We start from the raw sequence: 22,337 nt of genomic DNA on the forward strand, positions 1-22,337 counted from the left end.
AAGGTGGCCGAAGGGGGAAATGTGGTAACATGAAAAGACGTCTTAGCTGGAAGTGCTTTGCAGACTTTAGGTTGACAGCTTTTATTGGAAGAAAGAATACATCAGCAAATAGGCTCCCAGTAGGTCCTTCTTTGTTTCCTTCTTCCTTGTTAAAATAACATTCTTAACATCTGGCATGGACCCAGAGAAATTATGGTACCCAGAGCCCATGGTACAAACCTGAGATATCCACTTTCAATTCCTGTAGGAAGGCAGCTCTGCATTATGAACTTTTTTCTGGTATCTTCCAACTCTATTTTCACCCTCCTGCCTGGCTAACAGAACTTGATTGGTTTCATAATACTGTCAGGGAAGAGGGTTGTCTGCAAAGGCCCTCTTTTTCCCACGCAGAGCAGCAATATGTGTCCAGTGCTGTCTGGATTGCTTCAAGGTGAATAGTTTTTGTACAGTTCTGTTTGAACACCCAGTATCTGCAGCCTGCTGTCTCAGGGCTTGTTTGCGCTAGCCAGGGTGCAGAGGGAGCCTGGAGTATCCTGGCTCCACAGCTGCCTCATATCCCCCTCTCTTACCTGACCCTCCATTTCTGCAACACAACAGCTGTCTCCTTGGGCATCTCACTGGGCTGCCTGGTGCATTTTACTCTGCTGCAGGTTGTTCACTTCTGAGGTTAGAATGAGGTGTCCAGCAGCAGTCACCTGCTGTGGACATCACTCAGGAGCAACCCACAGTGGTGGCAGATGTACCAGGTGGCCCAGTGGGACACCAGTGCAGATAGCCACAGAAACTGAGAGCTTTGCAACAAGTAAGTTTTTAAAATATATTTTACCTTTGATTTGCCCCAGTTCTAGTGCAGGACATGCAGGATGCTGTGCAGGACATGCAGGATGCTGTGCAGGACATGCAGGATGCTGTCTGGACTGCCTGCACCAAAACTGGGATATGAGTCATGCATCATCCAAATAGGACAATGGTGACACCAGAATTGGGGGGTGGGGGAAATAGGCCATTTGACCAACACAGACAAGACCTGCCAAGACCCTGTCACTAGCATTCTAGGTCCACATTTCAACTACAGAGATTGGAGAAAAGAAACAGAAAGTACTAGAAACTGAACAACTAACTGGGAATGAGATGCAGACATCTACTGTAATTGGTAAACAACAAAATAACCTAAAAATGTACCTGAATAGAGTCAGTTTTCTCAAAATACCATTTTCTGGCTGCAAACTTTTATCAAATTTGCTATTTGTATTGTCCTATGCAAGTAGGAAAAGGAATTACTATGGCGCGTTACAGACCGCCCAAAACGGTTGCTCCGCGAGGGAGCCACAGCAGCCAAATTGCGCAGCTCCCTAGTGGAGCAAAAAGAAGCCCCAAAATGGCGCTTCTTCTTGCGCCCCAGATGGGACGCCGCGAGGTGCTACTCGCGCACTCGCGGCGTCATATCCAGGGTGCGACGTGTGGACGCTATGCATCCGGCACATAAAAATGGCCGCACCCGTGTATATAGGATGCCGCCATTTTTACGCCCCCGTCACGTGCTAGGGGTAAGGCCGGTGTGGGCGCTAGGTCCTCGGCCAACCCCTAGCATGTGACGGGGGCACCGCAAAGGCCCGTTTGTAATGGGCCTACGTTAGCCTCAAAATCCTGATCAATGTGGTATCTTACAATACAGAAAACATGCAGGGGTAACTGTGCTGGTATCACTGTTTGGTAGATTTTTGTTTGAATTTACTAAATGGCCAACACAGCTACTTCTGCATGTTTTCTGGATTGTGAGGTATGACATTGTAGCTGCAACAAGGGAACCCTGATGAGTGAGCCAGCAGACTGGGAACTTCAACCAAGATAAAACAATTTTTTTTCTTCTCAAATTTGGACTGGATTGGTATGTTTTACCACAACTCCTACCAAAATGTTCCCAATGCAAAAAACATGGAGACTTCTTTTGGAATCCATTGTCCTCTGTGACCTCACAGGAATGGAGACATATTGGATTGTAAAAGAGGAGTCCTTGTTGATATGCAAATAGACTTTAAATTTCTAGACTTTGCCCAATTGCCGCATGGCCAGAGGAGGAGGGACTGGCCTGATAAAGATACCCTCCCCATACCATCTTAACTAAGGACAGAAACAACAAAATGCAAGCATCTTACTAACATCTCTAATTTTTTCCTGTTTGGTATGTAACATCTTTCCTGATGAAGAAGCCAGTGGAGCTTCAAAAGTCTGCAACAAGTATATTGTGCATTTTGGTTGGCCAATAAAGGTATCACTGTTTGGTGGATTTTTGTCTGAATTTACTAAATGGCGAAAACGGCTACCCCTGCATGTTTTCTGTATATGGCGGGTGACTGTAAATTTGTTGAAAAAAATCTGGCAGAGAGAATAACCTCATTTGTTGCAGACTTGTTGCAGACTTGTTCAGTTTTTTGAAAACCTGCTACAGTGGAAATAAGGCTTCATTTCAGGCTCCGTAATAAATGTTTTCAGAAATGATAAGGAGGAAAAGACTTCATGAAACTCAGATTAATATATGCTAAGCAAAAAGACAAAGAAAAGAAAAAGCAGTATGTTGAAAAAAGCACGCACACACACACTAAATATAGATACAGTTAAGGGAATTGTGGTGAATTGTAATTGTTGAGATCACAGGCACTTTTGAACAGGATTTTGTTAAGGAAAATAAGGAAAAGAGATGCATTGAGTTTAGAATTATAGACAATTGTAGATATGAATAAAGAGCAACTAGGAAAAATGGAAAGCATGTTAATCAGCAGGCCGATCCCTGTTTGAATACATCTTACAATGTCAGCAAAATTGTCTAGCAATTATCCAAGTTGATTCCCTAGAATCCTTAAAGAAAACAGAGGGAAGCACTATTGGGGGTGGGAGGAGGTAACTCTTTTGCTAATTACTTTAACAGGAAAAGTAGCAGTTATGGTGAGTATTGTCTAGCAGGGTTAACCTAACTTTTGACTCAAATGAAGAATACAGCCTAACCATTCCTCTGTAAAGAAACAATAAATAAATATAGTCATCAGTAGCCTGGAAAACAATTTGTATCTGCTGGTGACAGAAGCAAAAGCCAGTATGGACAGAGAATAATCACAGAAGGAACTTTCCATTTGTTATACAGTACTTCCATTAAAAAGCCAGCCCATACTGCTACTGCTTTAGGAACCAAATTTACACAACTAATCTTGGTGTGCCAGAATGGTATTTTTAATTCACTTCACCCACATTGTACTCTTTTTCTGTATGTAGTTATACAACCCATATTTTCTCTAAGGATATAAAGATGGTGTGTATCTCCTCAGGCAGTTTATCCATCACTCTGCAGTAGGCTAGGCTGAGAATGGCTATGCGATCTTTAGACAGGTTTGTCTTAGGGTCACTGTAAGTCAAAAATGACTTGGAGGCACAAAACAACAACAACAGGTAATCTTTATGGCTGAGTGGGGATTTGAACCTGGGTCTCTCTAGTTCTAGTCAAAGAAGATCCACATACTGTAGTGTAGAAATTGTATTTTGAGGAATATGCCACAATCCTTCTTTATATTAGCTGAGGTAAGCATGCCAAAACAAGATTGGCCTCCACAAACAACTGTATGGATCCATTTGTTATGTACACAACAGAGTTCAGACTGGAAACCAACCTACCTACCAACCATCGGAGCAACATGTACTGTGGTGATGTAAACTGGCCCCAGATATGGAGAACATGGCTATATTAACAGTTATACTCAAATGACGTATGCTAGCTTCTTTTAGTTTAGTTTGGAAATGTTGGTTGCATATCATTTTTGCTAGTGTTTGCTGCTTAAAATCCTGGCTTTAGTAAATTCACTTTAAAAACTAGCTAAAATGCCTCAGGACTTTTATCACACAAACTTCTGTCCCACCTTGGTCTTGCTGCAATTGCATCATTAAAAGAAAATGAAAATGAAAACACAGTTTTGGAACTTTTAATATTACATTTCTCTTCAACTGCATGATGGGGCTTTTGCACCATTGAGAGTCCCTGAATGCTCTCTTCCTCATTCTCCCTTGATCCCACCTCCTTGCCCTCCCCACCTCTTCGCTCCCTCCTGTCAAAGAAGGAATGGAAATGCTGCCTTGCAAGGTAGCAGCTATTCCCTCTTTGGCAGGCTGGCGGGCATTGAGAAGCCTGATTCCTCATGAGGAGGCAGTCATTCCATCAGGCTGTGGAGGACACAGAGAATCCTCCTCCGGAATAGGGAAGGGGAAGGGGAGGAACGAGGGGACATTGACCCGCATGACTTCCCAATACCAGAACAGCCATGCCAGGAGGTTACTGCATGGGGAAGAGACATACTTCAGCAGTATGTCTGGGATCTTTTTGATGGGTGTTTCCCATTAATGAAAAGGGATGCTCTAACAGCAAAGGAGCAACAAAATGGCTATGTTGTGATGCAATAAGTATTGCCAAAGGCACTATTCCCTAGCTTGAACAGCAGATTTAAAGTCTCATATGATAAATTCCTCTATCAAGGCCTTTCCATACCCATCAACTGTCTTAATTTGGGAGGAACCATCCCAATCAGTCCTCTGTTGTTCCATGTTTTGAGCTGCTTTTAAAATCTCACAGTTTCTTTCTCATCTCATATTCCCCTTTTATCCTTAGCTCCATTCCATTTCTGCAAACTGAGTTCAAAATGCAAAAGTAGTTTGCACTCATATAACTCAGCTGAAGTAGATTAGCAGAGGGGGTGAAATCTTCCTCTTCCTAATAAGCCCAAACAAAAGCAAATTGCTATGGTTTCTGCAAGGTTGTGTGTTCTTCTTCAGCAATAACTTCTGCCATCTTGACTGCACTCTGATGTTGTTTGGCCTATCTGTGAAATATTGGAGGATATGTCTTTCCTCTTACATTCTAGTTTCTCGTTAGTGCAATGGTTGTTGTCCTTTCTTTCCATGTTTGATTAAATTGCCTGTAAAAGAACTGAATGTATAGTTTCACACACAAAAGTAAGTAGCAAGGTGAAGTGGAAACATCTATTTCTGCAGCTAAATTGTCCTAAAACAAGTGTTTCTTCTGATTTAGCATGTTACCTCCAAAATTGGTCCGCAGCACAGACCAAAGGATGATTTTGTTGTTGTTGTGTGCCTTATTTTACTTAGGATGACCCTCAGGGAAATGTATCAGGAGGTTTTCTTGACAAGATTTATTCAGAGGCGGTTTGCCATTGTCTTTTTCTGGGGCTGAGAGAGAGACCTGCCCAAGGTCACTTAGCAGCCATCATAATGATAAATCTACTGATAGCTTTCATCTGCTTAGTAACAGGTATTCTGTTTGCATTTTTATAACCCCTTTGTGTACGATGGAAAAAAATGTACAGATTGTAAATATTTGGACCTGTGTCAATTTACACAGCCAGATTGAGAGTTAGAATCCCTACCCTTCTTGGTCCTTTGAAACAGAGAAGAATATAGACTCACATATAGACCAATACCTAACTGGTTCTATGGGCAACACTAATTGTTTCTGTTTTCTTCTCATTTCTGTGTCTACATCTTCCATTGGCATCTGAATTTTAGTAGGGAAAAAACCCCACAATTTCTTTATTAGGAAAAAAAATTACAAAATTAGGGATATACTTTAGTCAGTAATTTCAGTTTGGATATTTTTAAAGGAGTGACATGATACATTTAAAGTCTTGTGCACTACTCTTTATTCTGTCTGGGGCTTTTCTATTTCAGCCTCTTTTTTGGTCTAGTGTCATTGCTGAATTGGCTGGGTTCAGCTAATTCAGCTACCTTTAGCTGAGTTCAGATCCCATTGAACCCAATAGAACAAGTTATTAAAATAATAAAATCAGATGAATTGGAGTGATATGCATTATCTGTCAGATAAAATAGTTTAAATCCTGAAATATTTTTACAGATCTTTAAGGAAATACTTGGCTAACAAAGGTAGTTAACATTAATTCATAGATAACATGTATTGTGCTGTGATTGCACTTAGGTATGATAAAATGTGCAGTATTTTAGCAAAACAGTTTTGTAAAACAGATTATGGATGTGCTGTGTTTCCCACAATAAATGATATTACACTGATACTTTGTCAACAATGTTACCCTCAGTAATATTCCTTAACATGTCACCTGGTTTGAGATAAGTTGGTGTTTGCTTAAGATGGTTAATTCATCAATTAAATGACTGAAGAAAGACAGTTAATCAACCAAAAATCATTAATCAGTTGGCAGCCCTGTCTGCAATGGACATCTGTATAATTATTGTTAGCTGCCAAAGAAACCAGATTTAAGTTTTTTCTGTAATTAAACAGTGAAAAAGAGGCCATAAATAGTGCTTACTGTAGCTATTTGCATGCTCAGTTAGCAGCAGAGAACTACAGTTTCCATTTATGCAAACAATTTAGCTCTGCATTTCTATACATTGTTTTGTATAAATTAGGCTCATCATAATGTAGATGAGTGTAGATCTAAATATTTTACAAATGAAATAGTGACCTGGTGTGCTTTTGAACATAACACTTGCAGCAAAATTGTTGATTTGTTCTGTCTTCTTTTCTAGGAAATATTTGAAGTGTAGTAAGTGTAAACAATTTCATTTTTGTTTCCATTAGATGTTGGTATGAAATGACTTAATTTTTTTCCAGGTCAGGCAGAGGGCTACTAAAACTAATAGTCAAGATGTTGTGTATCTGGTCCATCACTTTCTTGTTAGGCTTCCCCTTCTCTCCCCCACATAAGAAAAAAAAAGTGGTGTGAAAATACAGGAAGAGTAAAAGTGAAAGACCACAATGTCTGGACCACAGTGTGGAAATATCACTTTTTCAATGATAACTCCCCGAATCCTCTAGCAAGCGTAGTGAGTGACCATGCTGTCTGGGAAGTTCTATAAATTGTCATCCAGAAAAGTAACTTTTCCAACCTCTGGTCTGAATAGGAAAGTATGTTTGCTCATCAGAAAGCTTCATGTTTTCAAATTATATTTTTGCCTTCCATCTATCATGAAACAGAAAAATCTCCATGCTGGCAAATTATTAATTTCTGTGAAATGCCTAGCAAGTAGCTATACAAATATTGGCATTATGTTAACATGAAAAGTGACTACAATATTGTATTCATCAGGGACTTTGGTACAGTGCCATCATAGTTACTCAGTCATTACTAGACCATTTAGTATACTCTGAAGCATTTTCCAACAGTTTCAGTTTAGCACTTGAGCAATGGAAAGTACGTCTTAAATAACGAAGAAGCTTGCACCCTCAAACTGGTTTGCTGGCAGAAAACTCACAGGAGCACACAATCACAACATCACAGAAAGATAGTATCAACTAGAGAAGATCCTCAAGTGTAAAGATATATCATTGAATACCAAAGTCAGGATTGACCATGGCATCATATTTCCATTGTCTGTGAATGGTTACAAAAGCTGGACAGTGAAGAAAGTTGACAGGAAGAGATTCAATTCATTTGAAGGTGATGCCGGAGAAGAGATCTGTGGATTGCAAGAAGAGAAATGAACAGGGCCTAGAGCAAATCAAACCTGAACTCTCCCTAGAAGGCAAAATTACCAGACTGAAACTACCATATTTTGGTGATATCATCAGATGACATGACTTGTTGGGGGGGGGGGAATGATAGGGCTTGATAAAGTGAGAGGCAGTAGGACAAGAGGAAGACCCCATTATAGGTGGATTGATTCAATCAACAAAGCCACAAACTTGAGTTTGCAAGACCTGAGCAGGGCCATTGATGACAAGGTGCCACCTGTTAATGACAAGGTGTTTTTCATTCATAGGGTTTCCATAAATCCAAGCCACTTAACAACAAACTCAAACCTATATTTTGTGGATGAGAAGCATCTGCGGATACTTGAACGAGATCTAGAATCTTCTCTCCTCTATATTCACTGATGTTTATTATTCATGGATTCAAACATCCACAATTTGAAAATATTTTAAAAATAGATAAATTCCTTGATTGTTACACTAGAATATTGATTCTTCCCTCTTTATCCTCTTCTTTTCTTTTTTCTAGAATCATGTCTACTTTTGGACATTAGAGGATAATATAAAGACTGTCTTAATATTACTATCACTATTTTCTACTAGAGGACCCATGGAAGGATAACATTGATGTGTTTAGTTATTTTATGGTAAAAGTACAGATGAGATAACTTTCATGATGTATACAGGATTAAGGAATAATGAGAAGTAAACTTATTATGGAAAGGGTTTATAATAACCATGTTTTTGGACATCGTAGATATACGTTTATTAAAGAAATTTGGACATCATTCTGGAAATAGGGTTTCAGGAGTAAGAAGGCTATTGGAGACTCGACCACCGAAAGACAGACAAGGAAGAATGGAACGGGTTAAGAAGAACATTATTTGGTTTTTTTACAACTACAGGGATATTGTAAAATCTTCGTTTTCTTATTTTATTGGAAATTTAATAAAGATTATATTTAAAAAATAGATAAATTCCAAAAAGCAATTCTTGATTTTTTTATAAGGGACACCATTTTAATATACTACTGTATTTAATGGTGCTTGAGCATCCATAGATTTTGGTATACAAGGGGGGTCCTGCAACCAAACCCCAGTAGATACCAAGGTCAAACTGTTGTTGGTTTTTTGGTTGGGGATCCTGAGATCTTAGAAATCAAGAGACAATTTTAATGGAACTTGTTCTAGCTACTGCTTTCTCAAGAAACTGAATTCCTGCTCTATTGCACTGCTTTGGTGCAGCAACTTTAAAATTGTGTTCTAAAGAATCCCAGGGTTGTTTGGAAACATATGCAGAGTTTCTAAGTAAAAGATTGCTAAGGATAATCAAGCTTTTCTGGAAAACAGTTATTGCGTTTCAACTAATTTCCCACTAATACTAATACCCTTAAGCCATGTTTGTTCATTGGTTGGTTAATTGATTTTTTTTTTTTTAAGGCCATTCAGATTTCACCCTTAGGGCTGCCTCTAAACCATACAGTAGCTATCTTGGTTGTAAGACAACTTCAAAACTCCATATGGATTAGTCACAAGAGAAACAGGGATGCTAAAAGCTGCTAAAGCATCCAGTACATTTCAGACTGGATGGGCTAAAGCCATCTTCATAGGCTGCAACATGTCAAAATCCAGCTTCTAGCATCATGAGACATATGTCATCTACTGTGGATTTCCTCGGATACTCTCAAGCTTTTGTTCTTAATAATTTTGCTAGACCATCCAAAAAGGTACAAAAATCTGCCTTCAAGTTCTCTAGGTACAAATCCTATCATAACATTCTAATGACATCATGATTTTGAGAGCTGCTCATCCACCCCCACCTATGTTTTGTGTATTTTCATTGTCTTTGTTGTTTTCAGCTAGTAGTATGGTGTCATCCACTTATCTTAGATTGTTGATATTTCTTCCACCAATCTTCACTCCTACTTCCTCTTAATTTAAACCTGCTTTACATATGATGTTTTCTGCATACAAGTTGAACAAATAGGGTGATAGAATACAGCCTTGCCTGACCCCTCTGCTGACTGGACCATTCCATTTCTCTGCATTCTTTCCTAATGGTAGCCATCTTGTTCTGAGCACAGGTTTTGCATCAGGACAATAAAATGTAGTGGCACTGCCCTATCTTTAAGAACATTCCATAGCTTTTTGTGATCTATACAGTCAAAGGCTTTACTTTAATCCAAAAAGCACATACTTATTTTCTTCAGGAATTCCCTAGTGTGTGCCATTATCCAACATGTGTTTGCAATGTGATCTCTGGTGCTGCTTCCTGTCCTGAACCCAGCTTGCACTGCTGGGATTTCTTCCTCCATATAAACAGGAGTCTCTGCTGCAGTATTCTGAGCATTACTTTGCTTGAATGGGAAATTAATGCAGTGGTCATGTACTTACTGCAATGTTTTGTCTCCTTTTTTGTGGATGGGAATCTATATTGATCTTTTCCAATCTGTGGGCCACTGTTTTGTTTTCCACATTTTTTGGCAGATTTTAGTTAGGACTAAAGTTGATCCTATCTGTGTAGATTGTAGCAGTTCAATTGTTATCTGTTCTTGGTGATGTATTCTTTCCAGTTGCAATGAGTGCAACTTTCACTTCACTTTCCAATATTTGGGGTTCAATTCTGCATTATTCCTCTTCCCGTGTGTTATTTCTCCTTTCATCTCTTTTATATAGCTCTACTGTGCATTGCTTCCATTATCTTTTTATGTTTATGTTTTTGTTTAATACTTCATGTTTAATGATATCAGAGCCTGGCCCTGTGACATCATCAGAGGCCATCTCTCAGCCTCAGGCCTGCGATGCTCTTGACCTAATGACCTTGTTCTTGGCAAATGAGTCATAGTCACGAAGGATCTATGAAGCTCTAAAATGTGAAAACCATTACTCTAGTGGAAAGCAGCATCCAGTTTGGGTCTGCCTTTGGCAAGTGACTACTCATGTTTCCTACTAGAGTTCATGCAGTTCAAGATGGTTTTTTCCTTTGGAGAGGCAGGGGGAAAAATCAGATCCACTACAGAGTCTCTCTTCAGGGATTGGTCTCAAGGGAACAAGATGGGGAAATGATGCCAAACTAGTATGCTTCCATTCCTAAACTAGCATTATTGTAGTAAGATAGAAGGCTGGTGTGAATTCTGATTTTGGTAACCATATGGCAGGAAAAGATGCTGTGTAAAATCTTCAAGTTTCATAGACTTAATTTGAATGTTACACTTAAATCTCTGGTGGCTTCTGAGATTTCACTGGGCAATATCTATATATTATTAAGCTTCCTTCTGAAGATGCAAATGCTAAATAATTGATGTTTGGTTTGGTTTTGCCCTCTGTAGGTGATCTTGTGGTGTTTATCACACTTGTGTGCACACCTTAATGGCATCGTTCTTACTGTTAAGGATAATGGTATTTTTTAATCTATAGAGAAAATGAACATACACAGCCATGCAAAAGACGGTATCTCCTGAAGTATTTTTGCTTCAGATATCAGTGTTTTTTCCCCTGCATTTTTATTTGCTTGTAACATGTCAAATTATTTATTTAGAAACATTCCTTTGTATTACTTTTTTGTGATTGTGAATCCTGGTTCATTTTAAGATTAGCACAAAATGTCAATATATGTAGGTTATTTGCAGACGTTCCTAGAAAATTACAGTGTAACTCAACTTGAAAATGGGAAAATGTAGAGCCTTCAGATCTTTTTTTTTTTTTTTTTTTAAATGAATGGTCTTTATGCAGCTTGTGGGTGAATTATGAAGTTACGAAGAAATTCAATTTTGGTAGTTTTTACATCTCATTTGCTGCGTTGACATCTAATCTATTCCATTCTTTAGAAGCCAGATGTACAGTGAGAGAGAGAGAGAGAGAAAATGCATTTAATAGTTTCATTGCCTTTACTGCTGGTTTGGGAAATACTTCTATAATGGCATGTTTATCCATTATAAACACAACATGGCCTCTGTATACAAAATAATACAATGTACATTTAATTTTTCTCTTTCTGTTTGATGCCTATACATATTTAGAGTATTCTATATGCTTTCTATGGCAGGTATGGCAGAAACTGCCCTGCAAGTCAAATGTACAGTTGGCCCTTCTCTTATGTGGGGAATCTGTTTCAGACGCCCCCATGTGAGGGAAATACCACATATGCTTGAACACTATTGAAAACAGTGCGATGCGGTGTGCACATCATGGCTGCATGCACCATTGCTGTAAGCCATGTATGGCGCACATGTGTATGTGAAAGGGTTTGCAAAGCTTTAAATATAAATATGGATTTATCTACAAAAGTAGAAATATCCCAAAACCTGGGCCAGTTCCCCCCCCCCCCCCCCCCCTTTATTATAACTGGAAGGTTGGATCTTTTTTTTATTAATTTTTCACAAAAGTCAAATACCTTTTAGGCCTTCTCTGTGCAATCTGGAAACCAGAGACCTAGATCTTTTATTCAAATGTGTGGTCTGGGGCCATCAGTTTTAGCAGCAGTATCTATTTCCACTGTCCTGGGATCTCAACATCTAATAGTGTTGCTAGGTAAGTACTGCTAGTAAGTGCTGCATACTCCGCACTGTATTTGGGGTCTCCATATTTTCATATTTCATATTAGAGCCAGCATGTTCTCAAGAATTCCCCATGACCTTTTTGAAACACTAGGTGAGGTTTCAGCAGGAAAGGAGCAAAGACCTGAGGGTATGTATATGATCCAGGTAATAATACAATCAAGGCTAAATGGATGTATTAAATACTTTCCACCAAATCCTCAGCATTTATTCTTTCATAAAGAGACAATGTAGATCTCATTTCAACCAAAGCATAAGCCAGTTCTCTCTGCCTACCCCCTTCTGTACTTCCTGCCAACCTCCCTGTCATTCAACCTAATCCAATCAGTTTTTCTTATCCTAAGGCCCCATTCCCACTATGAAAAGCTCCAAATCCTGATTCGAGCTTTATGTCTATAGTTTCCACTGGAAATCGATCCTGATCCCCATGTGATTGATTCCAGTGGGGGAAAAAATGAAGCAAATGCAAAAAGCCCAGGGTATTTTGGTAGGTGGGTTTTCAAGGTTTTTCCCCAAGGAAATGATTCTGACGTGATTCCAACAGGTGGGAATGTCATCAGAATCAATTCTGTTTCTGCAGAATGGACAAGTGGCAGAGATTTGTCATTATCCCTCCCCAGTGACACCTCTAGTGCTGGTCTTTTGTTGTTGTTGTTGTTGTTGTTGTTGTTTAAAAGAATGTTATCTCAAAGTTATATATTATATTACATAATGCTGAAGCAGTCACTTGCAAAGTGGTCGCTTTAGCAATCTAGCGATTTTTCGATAAGTTTTTTTTAAAAAAAGAAAGAAAGAAAGGGGGGTCCATCCACCTCCTCCTCCTCCCGGGTCCCCTGGCCTTGCCTCCATCTCCTCCAGTCTTGTCCTCCTTCTGATCCACCACCGCCTTATCCACTTATACCTCCTCCTCTCTGCTACTTTCCCCGGCCTCTGTGCTCCCTCCTCTTCCTCGCTTGCTCCGCTGCCATCCCCAAGGCTCTGGGGAAGGCACTCTCACACACACTCCTTAGGTGTTGGAAACCCTCTGGGGCAGACCACTCCTCCATCCCCCGCCCATGGATGGAGAGTGCGCGTTGGAGGGCCACCCCTCAGTCTGCGAGTCACTCGCGTCCTTCCCCCATCCCGCCATCCAGGTTCGTTGGGTATAGTGCTCCTGAGAGGGCCCGGGGGGGAGAGGCTGGCCACTGCGGCCCAAGATGCGGGCCCCCGCCGCTGGAGCAGCCTCCAGAGCAGCGAGGCGAGGTGCCCTGGATAGAATTTGATCAGAGGAAACTAAAATTCGCTGGTGTAAAGGGGTTCCGGGGGGGGGTGACCAGCTGAAGGGCTGCTGTGCCTCCCCAGGCCCCAATGGGAACGATAATGGTTCCAATGGATAAAAACTTATTCCAAAAGGATCCCTTTTCATAGTTAGAATGAGGGACCTTTTGGAATCGATTTCTATAGCGAGATGGAGCCAAATTGGAACGTGGGGTATTCCACCAGTGGGAATGGGCCCTAAGGTTAAAAACATCAGTGAGTCCAGAATCCCATTGCCAATTCCTGGGAAAGAACATCAAGTCTTTGTTACCTGACAAGATACTACATTCCAGGAGGCTAGTTTTCAGGTATAAATATTGGTCTCAAAAACCTAGCTTGTATGCACACAATATACATACAGTTACCCCAGGATGTGTCCAGCAGTGGTGTCAGTACAGTTGACGTCACCCAGTGTGGTAACTGATGGTGTCACCCCTCCCATTGACTTTCTCCCATACCACCCCATACAGAATCCTTATTAATATTTTTGGTAATAACGTTACTCATAAATTGTAATTCCCATATATCACGGAATGTAATAGTAATAGTTGTGACATAAAACAACTAGCAAAATTAAAATTATACTTTTAAATTACAATATCATATGCACAGCTTAAATGTATTTACATGTACATAGTTTCATATGGTTAGAGAGAAAACTTGGTAAGAGCTGATGTTTTACAAGGACATTTTAAAAGAATTTTAAAATTAAAAAATTATAAAAATATTTCAAAATTATTTTTAAAAATCCCTGAGCCCTCTCCTTTTTCTCCCACCAAGCCTTGCTCCACTCACACCACCTCTTCAGTGTTTTAAAGGGATGTAGGTGAACTCTACAGCCAGTTTCTGCCAAGAACAAAGCATTGTGATATCTTGTATTTGTCAGACAAAAAAAAAAGGTGTGTGCATGAATACACATGCATAAAGACATGAGATATATGTTATGGACTTCCTTCACAACATCTTAACAAATTCTGTACATGGGATACTAAAAAGTTCTTGGTTCAACCCTCTTTCCAAAATCTAAGCACAATTTTGTCACTGTAGCTTGAAAGAGTATTCTTTTGTGTTGTAAATTGCCAATTTACAGGACTATAGCTCCAATTTCTGGATATTTTCAGATCAGTGACAGAACTATGTCAAAAAAAAAAGTGTGGCATTTTCAAGTGCCGAATTCTGGGTTGTCATGAAGTTCCTCTTCCTGCAGAAGAAACCTCCAAAGGGAATCCATGAATACACGATGCAAACATTGAGTGACAAGTGCCCATCATACTCAACTGTGAAGAAGTGGTGTGCTGACTTTCATTGTGGAAATTTTGAGACTGAAGATGCAGCAAGGTCTGGGAGGCCAACAGTGTCAACTCTTGAAATTGTTGGGCATGTTCATGACCTAATTTTGATAGATCAACTCACCTCCACTAAAACAACTGCAGAGATACTAGAGATAACCTGGGAACACATTGGGTTTATAATTCATGAGCAGTTGGATATGCAGAAGCTGTCAGCCAAACAGGTGTCAAAATGTTTGAATGCTGACCAGAAACGAAATCAAGTGGATACCTCCAAGTTGATTTTGCTGCATTTTGAACAATCTAATGATTTTTTAAATGACTCATCAGTGTTGATGAGACAAAGTCCTTACAGTGATGATATTTCAGTTCTCCATGGCCGAAGAAATGTAAGACTCAGAGGTCAACAGGCAAGATCATGGAGGGGATAGTGTTTTGATGGCTATCTTCAGAAGGCCAAACAGTAAATGCAGAATACTACTTTAACTTGCTGTATCAATTAAAGGAGGCATTGAAGGTAAAACAGCAGAACTGCAGAAAAGCATTCTCTTTTTACAGGACAAGGCACCTGCTCACATGGCTAGCAAGATGATAGATGTTTTGAAGAAATGGGTTTGAGTGCATAGATCATCCACACTACTCACCAGATCTTGGTCCCTCTGACTGTTTCCTGTTTCAAAACCTTAAAAAGAGATTGAAAGAAATTACATTTTTTAATGATTGAGAGGTGATAGCAGCAGCAGAGCAGTATTTCAGTGACCAGACATCAGATTTTTTAAGAGCTAAAGAAACTGGAGAAATAATATGTCAAGTGCATTGAACTTCAGGTTGAATATGTGGAATAGCACATATGTTTCATGGCCCTAGGCCATTCCCTTCTTTGTTAGGGTTCTTGGTATTCACTGGGGTTTGGTTCCATGACCTCCTGTGGATACCAAAATTCATGGATGCCCAGGTCCCACTATATAAAATGGGCATAGCAAAATGGTGTCCTTATACAAAATGGCAAAATCAAGGTTTGCCTTTAAGAATTTTACTTTTAATATTTTTCAAGCTATGAATGGTTGAATCCATGGGTACAGAATCCATGGATATGGTGTATTGGCTGTATACTACAGATAGGTAGTTAGAGGGCCTAATCTTTACTTAGGCTAATCCTTGTAATACTAATTCTAATATCAATATTAATTTTAGTTGGGGCCTAAAAGCTGTATCATTTTACATATAATTGTCAAATGAAACTTAGACGGGGTACAGACCGCCCAGAAAGGGTGGTCTGCCTGCGCCTGGTTTTGCTCCGCAGGGAAGCCGCAGCCTCCAGACCACAGGACTTCCCTGTGGAGCAAAAAGAACTCTCAAAAAGCTTGTTCTTCTTGTGGTGCCATAATGATGCCACAGTGCACCAATGGTGCACTTGCAACGTCATTATGGTGCCACAACGTGCGGATGCTAGGTGTCCGTCGCGTCAAAATGGCGGCGTCCATCTGTACAGGATGCCATCATTTTGACGTACGGAAGACGTGCTAGGGTTGCAGGGCATCTGTAAGAGGCGCCCGAGGCAACCCTAGCACGTTGCCAGAACATGCTATGGCACTGGTCTGTACCAGGCCATAGAAACATTGGTGGAGAAAAAGCAGAAATAGCAATCAGCAGACTAAGGATGGGAGAGGTTAGAATTCCTCCTTTCACCTCCAGATTCATAGTTTGGAGAAGCACATATACAGTAATCCTTCCACATTTGCTTAGGTTAGGGGTGCAGGACCTCTGTGAATATGGAAAAACTGCAAATAAAAAACACTATTCTTTTTACCTAAAAGAACAACTCTCTAGGAATCTCCTGGTTCTCCGGTACAACACTGCTAGAGGTTGATCATAGAATCATGCTGGAGGACCTACAAATGCCTAGAGAAGTGTTTTCTTTAGGATGTTCTAGGTTCTCCAGCACAACTCTATGGTCAATTTCTGGCACGAGTTGCTCTGGAGGACCTAGTGATTCCTAGACAGAACATATTAATCAAAACTGCAAATAATCAAAGCCACAAAAGTCAAAGCTGCAAATATGAAGGGACAACTGCCTTAGTGTGTGTGTGTATTGCTAGAGACCTCCAGACCAATTCTCCCCCTAGAGTATTGCACTAGAGGTCATTATTAAAGATTTTTATGGCCCTGGACAGATGGGCCCTTTACAGTGTCATGGCAACAAGCTATGGTTGCCTTGGGGTGGCGCGTGCACATGCCCTGCAACCCTAGCACGTGACCTGTCATTTATTTGTATACAATGAACATTGGTGTTGATAATGGACTAGTTCAGTATAGAGAGGTTCCTAATTCCTACCACTACTTTCTAGAGATCATGGTGCTAATAGTGGTCAAAAGTTGGCACTGAAGAGCAAAAGGATGTAGGCTATCCAGATACAATTTGCATACCCCAAGTGGTCTAGCTGTCATAGCTTTAATGCCTCCCTCTTTTGCCCAGAATGTGATGTTCAAACTCTCTGGTTAAAAATTAACTCTCCCTCCTCCTCTTACTGGCATTAAATAGCATTTGCATTATGAGTGCTATCTAATATATTTTTGCGAATGCATAACAGAAAGTTTCCATTCTGTGGAAAATTGGCAAGCCTGGCTTGTTTACAACATAGAAAGGTAACAGTTCGGGGGGGAAAGCAGCACACATTTCTTCTGTAATTACACAACTATCCATGCAGTTCTGGTGGAAGTAGTTGGGATTGGTGAGGAAACAATGCACAATTAATCATGCCTAGCCACCTTTGTACAAACAGAGGGAAGTGTTAAATAGTTGTTTTTCACACACCAGTCTCTTCACATAGGTCTGTGGAAGGGTCTGTTCTCAGGACTGCTTTTCTGGTATGGAAGCTTGGATGTACACCAATGCTTCTTAAGCTCTCCAGTGTGGAAGGCAGCAGTTGTTTGCCCCCCAGTGTACCAGGGACTGGCACCATATTTGTGTCCATTGACTACAATTTTTTATTTCTTTCCTATAAGTTTGCTATGGACTGGCAGCCAATATCTTATGGACTGGCACTGGTCCATGGACCACCACTTTCAGTAGTGCTGCTGTACACTTTAACTGCCATGTGAAGACTCATCTGAAGCCAACTCTTCAGTTCTATCAAATTACAAGTCCCATCATTCCCTACTTCTTTTTTGGCTCAGCAATTTGTACTGAGCCCACAGAGAGACACGTGGCCTTTGGTCCTGGAAGTCATATAGGTGTATGTGACTAGAAGCCAGCCAGCCATTAGGGTTCTCAGATCTCAGGGTCTAGCCTTGAGTCTTAGGATCTGGCCTTTTTTCTCTAATCCTCAGGCAGGGGGGTGGAATCCCAAGGGGACTGTTCATCTCAATCAGTGAAGCAGATATGATCATGGGCATTACTTCTTCAGTAGAAAATGTGATAGCAGAGACAGAAATAACTTGAAAAGAATAGATAAACATATTAAACTCCTCTTCTTTTTCCAATTTTATTGAACTACAATTTTTTGTGGTATAGAGACCTATTACTGTATATACTCATGTATAAGTCTAGAAATTTAGATCAAAAAATGACCCAAAAAACCTGAATTGACTTGTCCATGGGTCAATGTAAGTATTGTATCTTAACTCTTATTTAAAAGGAAGAATCATCCCATGGTGAAAGACAAGAGTGTAATCTGTCCTGGAAGCACCAATCCTCTCTATTCTCTTATCCATCCAGTGATAAGAGTGAGCACAAAAATCATAGCTGGAATTTTGTAGGTTCTTTGACATTGTTTTGGCTTGCTTCATCCTTTTGATCCTTTGCTATATGCCCCTAAGTTTTGCCCTCGACTTATCCATGGGCCATATCAAAATCCACAATTTTTGCCCCCAAACTTGCCCGCGACTTATACATGAGGTCGACTTATAGTCAAGTATATACGGGTATATTCCCTATTCAATTGCTGAATAAGAGACATACAGCTGAAAAGTAATTTAGCAATAATGTTTTAATATGGTATATCCATGAACTATTGTATATGTGAACTATTGGCCAAGATTCTATGCTGGGAGACATATGTAGCTCACATTGAGGTGTCTCCCTAGCTATGCCTCCCCACAAAACCCACCTCGTAAACTGCACAGCCCACCCAACACAGACATTTCTGGGTTGTCAAAACAGAATTCTGACCTTCATAGTGACTGAAGAAGTGAAATGTGATGTCGTAAGGCAGTCTAATGAGATCATAATTTACTAATGGAATGCCAGTCAAAAATTTTAGTCCCCCCCCCCCATTACAGTTCAACAACCATAAATAATTGAATTTGTAAATCTGGTCCCTTCTCAAAACTGTTTAATCATTTATGCTAATAAGACACCTATACCCTAATTCATTTCTCTTAATTTTAGGGATCTAGGCATTGCCTCTGTCCTTTTACAAACTATGAGCACTCTAGTCACCCTTGTAAAAACCTTCATATTTGACCCATCAGGTTTCTACAATTCTCTTATTAGCGTGATATATTCCTACCTTTTCCATAAATTGGATTAGTTATTTAAATTGAAATCAATTGCATTAGCAGGCAATATCAATTTCAGCCATCTGCTATTATTTCTTTAGACTATGTTTTTCAGTTAATTCTACCACTAATTAATTACAACATCGATTGATTGTACTGATGCACTGCTTAGTTGCATCTATATGTGAGACCAAGGTTATTCATGGAGTATAACCACAGAGAAAGAGAGCAAAAGTGCATTTGTTTTAGAAACAATGGCTAAAGTTTTGCATTGGTATATGTATATATAAGATGTAGCTATGTCTATGATGCAGTGTCTCTTGATGATGCCTCTCAACTCATCTTTTAATTGACACAGCTCCCACAGCATGGTTATTTCTGTGCCATTGGAGAGTAGGGGATCAGGAGAGACATGTACAACTATTTTTCTGTAATTGGGTGCATTGCAACAGGCATCCACAGGGACCTCCAGACATCCTCAGAAGGTCCTTGCAGATGAAGTCCTTGCAGCATCTACAGTGACAATAAAATAACTCCCACCATCCTCTAATAATATGGAAATACAGTGGGCCCTTGGTATCTGTTGGGGCTTGGTTCCAGAAACCCCCATGGATACCAAAAGTAGTGGATCCTCAAGTCCCTATATATTTAATGCCATAGCAGCATTTGTTGTTGTTGTTGTGCGCCTTCAAATCATTTCCAACTTATGGCAAGGCGACCCTATCAGGGTTTTCTTGGGAAGTTTCTTCAAAGGGGGTTTGCCATTGCCATCCTCTATGGATGTGACAGTAGTTTCCATGGCCGAGCCAGGATTTTGAGCCCTGGCCTTCCAGTGTCCTAGTCATTACACCATGCTGTTCCCATAATAATGTGGTGTCCCTTATATAAAATGGCAAAATCAAGGCTTGGTTTTTGGAGGTTTAAAAAAAAGTATTTTCAAGTTGTGGATGGCTGAATCTGTGGATATGGAGAGCCAATTATAGCTGTGTTGGAGGAGCTGTATCGCTTAAAAGTTGGAGGGGTGTGTGTTGTGCCATTGGTAAAGAATTCTGATATCCACAATGACCAAAAAAAGGAAGTTGCAATGGCATTAGTCTGACTTACTCCACTGTAATTCAACAAACGGATATGGGTTGATATATTTATTTCCTGTATTTGTATGGTTGCCTCCCATTAATGTATATTCTTTGGGTGGCTCACAGAACAAATGATAAAACACAATATTAAAGTCCAAAATACAGTAATTGAAAACACCAGCAGAGCTGTGGAGGGTTGCCAAGCCCAAAGTCTCCAGTTTTCATGGTTCAGCCCAGAGCTGGTTCAGCCCAGAACTGAGCCCACCCAAACAGGAGGCAAGAGTGCAAGTTCTCCTGTTTAGATGGGCTCAGCTCTGGGCAAGAGGAGAGGACTGTGTAAATCAGCAAATCACCTGTTCAGCAAGTAGAACAGCAGCTTGCTATAATTTTGCAAGGCTTAACTGATTTGCATCTGCAACTTGCATAGATTCTCCAAAGGATCTTTGTATTTAATTAGTTAGCTGTCTCCTTCTGTCCCAGTTGTTGTAGCACTAGGTCTCATCCTCCACTCTGTTATGCATCCACCTTCTAGCTAGAAGCAACGAAAATATGTTTCGTGTGCATGTGTGTTTGTTTGAATTACAAGTTGTGAGCAACTGTGGTCGACAATTATTGAATAACACTTTAATGACACCACCGAGGGAGTCCCTGCATCCCAGGTTTTGGCCTGGAAATCTCACTGCCCATAGTTTTGCATTTCATTTCTTGATGACCTGACTCCATTTCTTGCTGATCTCCCCTCAAAGGAGCGCTGAGAGGAATCAGGCTTTGAAAAAGACATTCAGTATGTTTATCAATTTTTTCTAGGTTAAAATCAGGCAAAGTTATTGCATTAAAGTTAAAGACTATGGCCTGTTACAGACAGGCCAAAATAAAGCTGCTTCGAGTCACTTTGGAGGTATGGTATTTCAATGATGCATGAGTCCTAAGGGTCCAAAAGCCACACCAAAGCTGCACTCCAGTCCTTAGGACAGGAGCGTGGCTTTGGTGTGGCTTTTGGAATCTTAGGACGCATACATCATTGAAATACCATACCTCCAAAGTGACTCGAAGCAGCTTTATTTTGGCCTGTCTGTAACAGGCCTATAATCACTACTAATGCAATCACAATTTGTATTTTCATCCTTTCTGACATGTGTTCATTTTCTTAGCCCCGCCTGCACCTGGTCCCTATTTAGCATAGTTCCTTCCTCATCCATCCAACCTTTAGGGTGAACACAAACAGTTATGCCTGCAGGCATTTTGTAAGTTATTTGCCATCATTTTGTTCTGTGTCATCTTTTATATCCCTTGTTACAAGCCCCTAAGTTTTACCCTCACCTTCTCCACAGGTCATATCAAAATCCATAATTTTGGCCCACAAACCTTTCCTCAATTTGTACATGAGGTCAACTTATAGTCAAGTATATATGTCCATGAACTTTATCGCACCCTTTTTTCTCCCTGTTACGGGTACGGGAAGAGGATGCTCATGTGCGCACCAACCATCCAAAAACGGATTTTACTGCACGCCAAAACATCCTCCAAAAGGCCCCATTCCGTCCCCCAGCACCAAGCCATCCCTGTTCAGTGCTGAGGGGTGCCATTTTCGTAGGTCAGAAAACTTACAACCAGAACATTTAATGCCCCTCAGCACTGAATGGGAACAGCTTGGCACCAGGGGACAGAACGGGGCCTTTTGGAGGAAGCTTTGGCGTGTGATAAAATTTTTTGTTTTTGGCTGGTCGTGTGCACGCATGAACATCTTCTTCCTGTACCCATAATGGGGGGGAAACGGGTGCGATAAAGTCACAAAATGACCATAAAGAGATAAGCTTCTAAGTGAAGGCAATTCCACAGCTGGGGTAATACCACCCATGGTACAGTTGGCCTTCTGTACTCACAGTTTTTTTTATCCATGGCTTGAAAATATTCAAAAATAATATCAATTCAAAAGCTAGCCTTCTTTTTCCCATTTTATATAAGGGACACACTTTCACTATGCCTTTGTATTTAATGGGACTTGAGCATCCATGGATTTTGGTATCCATGGGGAGTTCTGTAACCAAACCTCAAAGAATACCAAGAGCATACTGTACTTCCTTGGAGGATTTATGCAGCAGGATCCCTTTAGAGAATCC

This window comes from Sceloporus undulatus, chromosome 3 (assembly GCF_019175285.1).
Source record: "Sceloporus undulatus isolate JIND9_A2432 ecotype Alabama chromosome 3, SceUnd_v1.1, whole genome shotgun sequence".
In the NCBI taxonomy this organism is placed as follows: domain Eukaryota; kingdom Metazoa; phylum Chordata; class Lepidosauria; order Squamata; family Phrynosomatidae; genus Sceloporus; species Sceloporus undulatus.